Source organism: Rhinoraja longicauda, chromosome 13, assembly GCF_053455715.1.
Source record: "Rhinoraja longicauda isolate Sanriku21f chromosome 13, sRhiLon1.1, whole genome shotgun sequence".
Classification (NCBI taxonomy): domain Eukaryota; kingdom Metazoa; phylum Chordata; class Chondrichthyes; order Rajiformes; family Arhynchobatidae; genus Rhinoraja; species Rhinoraja longicauda.
In genome coordinates this window covers 53,228,995-53,236,696 of record NC_135965.1, presented here as the reverse complement: position 1 = coordinate 53,236,696, position 7,702 = coordinate 53,228,995, and the positions used below count along the sequence as shown (strand labels likewise).

Here is a 7,702-nt window from a genome sequence, read left to right as displayed (position 1 = left end):
AAATGAGGTGCCGGCGGGGGCGGGACGAAGGCGGATCTCGGCAGCGGTCCCTTCATCCGTGCGCCTGCGCCAAGGCAAGCGTCCACCCTGGCGCAATATTCATTGTGAGTGCTGCCGCTGCCGCTGCCTTTGCCTTGTCCGTGGCGGCTGGAGGCGGCTCCTGCTCCGTTTACTTCATGTGTGCAAGTAAGTAAGGGCGTTTCGCAGCGAACACTGTTGTGGATGTTTTGCAATTTGATTAATTGCGACATCCTCTGACTGGCAATAAATGAACCAGCGGTCCCGCGGCTGCGGCCGTCACGGTGATGGGAGCCTCAGCCTCACAACGAGCGGCCTGGTGGGGCCAGAGCGGCCTGGTTGGTGGGGCCAGAGCGGCCTGGTGGGGCCAGAGCGGCCTGGTGGGGGCCAGAGCGGCCTGGTTGGTGGGGCCAGAGCGGCCTGGTGGGGCCAGAGCGGCCTGGTGGGGGCCAGAGCGGCCTGGTTGGTGGGGCCAGAGCGGCCTGGTGGGGCCAGAGCGGCCTGGTGGGGCCAGAGCGGCCTGGTGGGGCCAGAGCGGCCTGGTGGGGCCAGAGCGGCCTGGTGGGGGCCAGAGCGGCCTGGTGGGGCCAGAGCGGCCTGGTGGGGCCAGAGCGGCCTGGTGGGGCCAGAGCGGCCTGGTGGGGCCAGAGCGGCCTGGTGGGGCCAGAGCGGCCTGGTGGGGGCCAGAGCGGCCTGGTTGGTGGGGCCAGAGCGGCCTGGTGGGGCCAGAGCGGCCTGGTTGGTGGGGCCAGAGCGGCCTGGTGGGGGCCAGAGCGGCCTGGTGGGGCCAGAGCGGCCTGGTGGGGGCCAGCGGCCTGGTGGGGGCCAGAGCGGCCTGGTGGGGCCAGAGCGGCCTGGTGGGGGCCAGAGCGGCCTGGTGGGGCCAGCGGCCTGGTGGGGGCCAGAGCGGCCTGGTGGGGCCAGAGCGGCCTGGTGGGGGCCAGAGCGGCCTGGTGGGGCCAGCGGCCTGGTGGGGGCCAGCGGCCTGGTGGGGCCAGAGCGGCCTGGTGGGGGCCAGAGCGGCCTGGTGGGGGCCAGAGCGGCCTGGTGGGGCCAGAGCGGCCTGGTGGGGGCCAGAGCGGCCTGGTGGGGCCAGAGCGGCCTGGTGGGGCCAGAGCGGCCTGGTGGGGCCAGAGCGGCCTGGTGGGGCCAGAGCGGCCTGGTGGGGGCCAGCGGCCTGGTGGGGCCAGAGCGGCCTGGTGGGGCCAAGCGGCCTGGTGGGGCCAGAGCGGCCTGGTGGGGGCCAGCAGCCTGGTGGGGCCAGAGCGGCGTGGTGGGGGCCAGCAGCCTGGTGGGGCCAGAGCGGCGTGGTGGGGCCAGAGCGGCGTGGTGGGGCCAGAGCGGCCTGGTGGGGCCAGAGCGGCCTGGTGGGGCCAGAGCGGCCTGGTGGGGGCCAGCGGCAAGGACAGCGGCCTGGTGGGGGCCAGCGGCCTGGTGGGGCCAAGCGGCCTGGTGGGGCCAGCGGCCTGGTGGGGCCAAGCGGCCTGGTGGGGCCAAGCGGCCTGGTGGGGCCAAGCGGCCTGGTGGGGCCAAGCGGCCTGGTGGGGCCAAGCGGCCTGGTGGGGCCAAGCGGCCTGGTGGGGCCAAGCGGCCTGGTGGGGCCAAGCGGCCTGGTGGGGCCAAGCGGCCTGGTGGGGCCAGAGCGGCCTGGTGGGGCGAGCGGCAAGGACAGCGGTCTCGCATGGGAGGGTCAGCCAGCGTGTTGCCCATTACCTGTGTTTGTGTGTTGCCCATTACCTGTGTTTGTGTGTTGCCCATTACCTGTGTTTGTGTGTTGCCCATTACCTGTGTTTGTGTGTTGCCCATTACCTGTGTTTGTGTGTTGCCCATTACCTGTGTTTGTGTGTTGCCCATTACCTGTGTTTGTGTGTTGCCCATTACCTGTACTCGTGTGAACGTGTTGCCCATTACCTGCTTGTGTGAGTGAATGCGTCTGTCCGCTTTATTAATCCACAGGCTTTTTAAGTTGTGGGCGTCACCGTGTCCACAGGTCTGTTGCCTTGTTCACTATTAGTTAATTTTATTATTCTACCGTGAATAAGCTTTAAATATTAATTTGGTCGAGTAGATTTTTTTTTCTATTGGTGTGAACGGTAATCTGTATCCAGCCGCCCATTGATCCATTTTGATTCTTTTTTTTTAAAGAAAATGTATTTGTAAGAAGTTAATGTATTGAAATGTTACAAAATGTATCCGTTTCCATTTGTCGTAAGTTGAAAGACGAGCGACTAGGTTTGTATACACTGGAATTTAGAAGGATGAGAGGGGATCTTATTGAAACGTATAAGATTATTAAGGGGTTGGACACGTTAGAGGCAGGAAACATGTTCCCAATGTTGGGGGAGTCCGGAACCAGGGGCCACAGTTTAAGAATAAGGGGTAGGCCATTTAGAACGGAGACGAGGAAACACTTTTTCAGTCAGAGTTGTAAATCTGTGGAATTCTCTGCCTCAGAAGGCAGTGGAGGCCAATTCTCTGGGTGCTTTCAAGAGAGAGCTAGATAGAGATCCATGATCACATTGAATGGTGGTGTTGGCTCGAAGGGCTGAATGGCCTACTCCTGCACCTATTGTCTATTGACATTACCTTTTAATGCCTGACATCACCCAGAGAGGTATCTTTTTTCCAAATATCCAAATATATATATTAATATCCCATCAAAAGAATTATAATAAAGAGATTGGGGCTGGTATTGACCAAACCACTGGCTTGGATTGCTGGAGCAAACAGAATGATATCCCAAGGTACTGCAGATAATGAATTCGGTTACAAATTTACATTGAGATGAAGGAGGATATTGTAACCAAAGGTTTAATCAGAAATTTGTGTCGTAAAGTGATCTTCAGCATACGAGATGGAGAAATGGAAGGGTTTTTCAGACACTGAGACGTAGACGGATGAAGTCACGTCTACCAGCGTCAAGGAAGATGGAGGTTGTTGCACAAGAGACCAGAATGAAAGGGTGGCAGAATTTATTTGCGTTATTTAATATTGTGGACATGAAAGATATTTGACTTGACGATTTTGTGTGTGTGTGTGTGTATATATGTGTGTGTATGTTTGTATACTGTGCCCTGCCACTGTATGTTTCTTTTTTTTTCCTAATCAGATGTGCAGCACTTTGGTCAACGTGGGTTGTTTTTAAATGTGCTATACAAATAAAATTGACTTGACTTGACTTGACTCCATAATATTTTGGACAAACACCATCATTTATTTATTTGCCTCTGTACTCCACAATTTGAAAATTGTAATAGAAAAAAAATCACGTGGTTAAAGTGCACATTGTCAGATTTTATTAAAGGGTATTTTTATACGTTTTGGTTTCACCATGCAGTGTTTATACATAGTCTCCCTATTTCAGGGCACCATAATGTTTGGGACACATGGCTTCACAGGTGTTTGTAATTGCTCAGGGGTGTTTAACTGCCTCCTTAATGCAGGTTTAAGAGAGTTCTCAGCACCCAGTCTTTCCTTCAGCCTTTCACTCCAGTCTTCCAAAGTTCACCTTTGGAAGCTTTTATTGCTGTTTATCAACATGAGGACCAAAGTTGTGCCAATGAAAGTCAAAGAAGACATTAGACTGAGAAACAAGAACAAAACTGTTGGAGACATCAGCCAAACCTTAAGCTTACCAAAATCAACTGGTTGGAACATCATTGAGAAGAAAGAGAGCACTGGTGAGCTTACTAATCACAAAGGGACTGGCAGGCCAAGGAAGACCTCCACAGCTGATGACAGAAGAATTCTCTCCATAATAAAGCAAAATCCCCAAACACCTGTCCGACAGATCAGAAACACTCTTCAGGAGCCAGGTGTGGATTTGTCAATGACCACTGTCCGCAGAAGACTTCATGAACAGAAATACAGAGGCTACACTGCAAGATGCAAACAGAGCTTTATTTATTTGTCATTCGGTACCAAGGTACCGAACGAAATTACATAGCAGTCACACAAAAAAAAAGAACACAAGACACATGACCCCAACACAAACATCCATCACAGTGACTCCAAACACCCCTTCACTGTGATGGAGGCAACAAAACTTCCACTCTCTTCCCCACGCCCACGGACAGACAGCTCGTCCCCGACCGACCCGCACAGTCCCCGCAAGGGGATGGGGGTCCCCGCGGCCGAGCCGCACCGGGTGCTGAAACGTCCTGTGGCCGAGCCGGGCGATGGAAGGCCCCGTGGCCGTACCGTGCGCTGCTAAGTCCCGCGGCCGAGCCACGCCGGGCGATGTTAGGTCCCGCGGCCGAGCCGCACCAGCGATGTAAAGTCCCGCGGCCGAGCCGCGCTGGGCGATGGAAGGCCCCGCGGCCGAGCCGCACCGGGCACTGTTAAGTCCAGCGGCCGAGCCGCACCGGGCGATGGAAGGCCCCGCGGGCGATGGAAGGCCCCACGGCCGAGCCGCACCCCGCGCTGTGAGGAAGAGACCTAAAAAAGAAAGGTTTCCCCCACCCCACCACACCCCCCACACATACACAGCCAAAAAACAAAAACAAAAACCATCCCAACACCGACACACAACAACAACAAAAAAAGGAAAAAAGACGAACAGACTGCCAGCGAGCCGCAGCCGTTAGGCGCCGCCACACGTGATGTACGACTGGTTAGCCGCAAAAATAGGATGGCCAGGTTACAGTTTGCCAAGAAGTTCTTAAAAGAGCAACCACAGTTCTGGAAAAAGGTCTTGTGGACAGATGAGATGAAGATTAACTTATATCAGAGTGCTGGTAAGAGCAAAGTATGGAGGAGAGAAGGAACTGCCCAAGATCCAAAGCATACCCCCTCATCTGTGAAACATGGTGGTGGGGGTGTTATGGCCTGGGCATGTATGGCTGCTGAAGGCACTGGCTCACTTATCTTCATTGACGATACAACTGCTGATGGTAGTAGCACAATGAATTCTGAAGTGGATAGACACATCCTATCTACTCAAGTTCAAACAAATGCCTCAAAACTCATTGGCCGGCATTTCATTCTACAGCAAGACAATGATCCCAAACATACTGCTAAAGCAACAAAGGAGTTTTTCAAAGCAAAACAATGGTCAATTCTTGAGTGGCCAAGTCAATCACCCGATCTGAACCCAATTGAGCATGCCTTTTATATGCTGAAGAGAAAACTGAAGGGGACTAGCCCCCAAAACAAGCATAAGCTAAAGATGGCTGCAATACAGGCCTGGCAGAGCATCACCAGAGAAGACACCCAGCAACTGGTGATGTCCATGAATCGCAGACTTCAAGCAGTCATTGCATGCAAAGGATATGCAACAAAATACTAAACATGACTACATTCATTTACATGACAACATTCATTTACATGACATTGCTGTGTCCCAAACATTATGGTGCCCTGAAATGGGGGGAACTATGTATATATACTGTTGTAATTTCTACATGGTGAAACCAAAATGTATAAAAATGCCCTTTATTAAAATCTAACAATGTGCACTTTAACCACACGTGATTTTTTTTTCTATTACAAATCTCAAATTGTGGAGTACAGAGGCAAATAAATAAATGATGGGTCTTTGTCCCAAACATTATGCAGGGCATTGTATACACACACACACACACACACTGATTTATTATAATGTTTACATATTCTGTTGTGCTGCTGCAAATAAGAATGTCATTGATTCTATCTGGGACAGAGGACAAAGAAACACTCTTGACTCTACATCTGCTGTTAGTGGGAGAAAAATGTAAGAAAATAGCCGAGTCTCAGACCAAAACTTGTGTGAGATGAATGTTGGGGCATAATAATGTCATTGGATAGATTCGTACATGTAAAGATTCACAAAATGGCACCCGGCTGTGTTTTGAAGAAACCTTGCTGACTGTAAGAAAGTTTCATTTTGCGCTCTGCGTTTCCACGGTAACTGGAGACAGAAGGTTTGCATATCCAAGCGTTTACTGCGTTGGCTTTACTAAATCAGCAAGATCGCATTGAAATATCACGAGTAGGAAAGGAGCTGCAGATGCTGGTTTACACCGAAGGTAGACACAGAAATCTGGAGTAACTCAGTGGGTCAGACCAGCATCTCTGGAGAGATGGAATAGGTGACGTTTTGGGTCGAGAAGCTGAGAGTCAGGGGAAAGGGAAAAGAGAGATATAGACGGTGATATAGAGAGATATAGAAGAAGAAAAAAAATGAAAGATTTGCAAAAAAAGTAACGATGATCAAGGAAATGGTCCAGTGTTAGCTGTGGGCGAGTGAAAAGGAGTTACAGACAATGAAACTCACCAGACGACAGTGAAACTAGCACAACGACTAGTCTGAAGAAGGGGAAATCATGCTTGACAAATCTACTGGAATTTTTTGAGGATGTAACTAGGAAAATTGACAGGGGAGAGTCAGTGGATGTGGTGTACCTCGACTTTCAGAAAGCCTTCGACAAGGTCCCACATAGGAGATTAGTGGGCAAAATTAGAGCACATGGTATTGGGGGTAGGGTACTGACATGGATAGAAAATTGGTTGGCAGACAGAAAGCAAAGAGTGGGGATAAATGGGTCCCTTTCGGAATGGCAGGCAGTGACCAGTGGGGTACCGCAAGGTTCGGTGCTGGGACCCCAGCTATTTACGATATACATTAATGACTTAGACGAAGGGATTAAAAGTACCATTAGCAAATTTGCAGATGATACTAAGCTGGGGGGTAGTGTGAATTGTGAGGAAGATGCAATAAGGCTGCAGGGTGACTTGGACAGGTTGTGTGAGTGGGCGGATACATGGCAGATGCAGTTTAATGTAGATAAGTGTGAGGTTATTCACTTTGGAAGTAAGAATAGAAAGGCAGATTATTATCTGAATGGTGTCAAGTTAGGAGGAGGGGGAGTTCAACGAGATCTGGGTGTCCTAGTGCATCAGTCAATGAAAGGAAGCATGCAGGTACAGCAGGCAGTGAAGAAAGCCAATGGAATGTTGGCCTTCGTAACAAGAGGAGTTGAGTATAGGAGCAAAGAGGTCCTTCTACAGTTGTACCGGGCCCTGGTGAGACCGCACCTGGAGTACTGTGTGCAGTTTTGGTCTCCAAATTTGAGGAAGGATATTCTTGCTATGGAGGGCGTGCAGCGTAGGTTCACTAGGTTAATTCCCGGAATGGCGGGACTGTCGTATGTTGAAAGGCTGGAGCGATTGGGCTTGTATACACTGGAATTTAGAAGGATGAGGGGGGATCTTATTGAAACATATAAGATAATTAGGGGATTGGACACATTAGAGGCAGGAAACATGTTCCCAATGTTGGGGGAGTCCAGAACAAGGGGCCACAGTTTAAGAATAAGGGGTAGGCCATTTAGAACTGAGATGTGGAAAAACCTTTTCAGTCAGAGAGTTGTGAATCTGTGGAATTCTCTGCCTCAGAAGGCAGTGGAGGCCAATTGTCTGAATGCATTCAAGAGAGAGCTGGATAGAGCTCTTAAGGATAGCGGAGTGAGGGGGTATGGGGAGAAGGCAGGAACGGGGTACTGATTGAGAGTGATCAGCCATGATCGCATTGAATGGCGGTGCTGGCTCGAAGGGCTGAATGGCATACTCCTGCACCTATTGTCTATTGTCTATTGTCTAAAGGCAAAAAGGAAGGGGAACCTAATAAGTCCAGTTCAGTTTAGTTTATTGTCACGTGTACCCGAGGTACATTGAAAAGCCTTTGTTGCTTACTAGCCAGTCAAAA

At 51.2% G+C, this 7,702-nt stretch overlaps 1 protein-coding gene across 1 annotated transcript in view; it reads left to right on the top strand.

The window, feature by feature from the left end:
• Window positions 1-35: 35 nt before the first annotated feature.
• LOC144599723 (neuroserpin-like) overlaps window positions 36-7,702 on the top strand; it is a 48,303-nt gene continuing 40,636 nt past the window's right edge. Inside the window, exon 1 of the mRNA XM_078410984.1 lies at window positions 36-186. The gene's annotated coding sequence lies outside the window, so the exon portion shown is untranslated. The remainder of the gene's footprint in view (window positions 187-7,702) is intronic.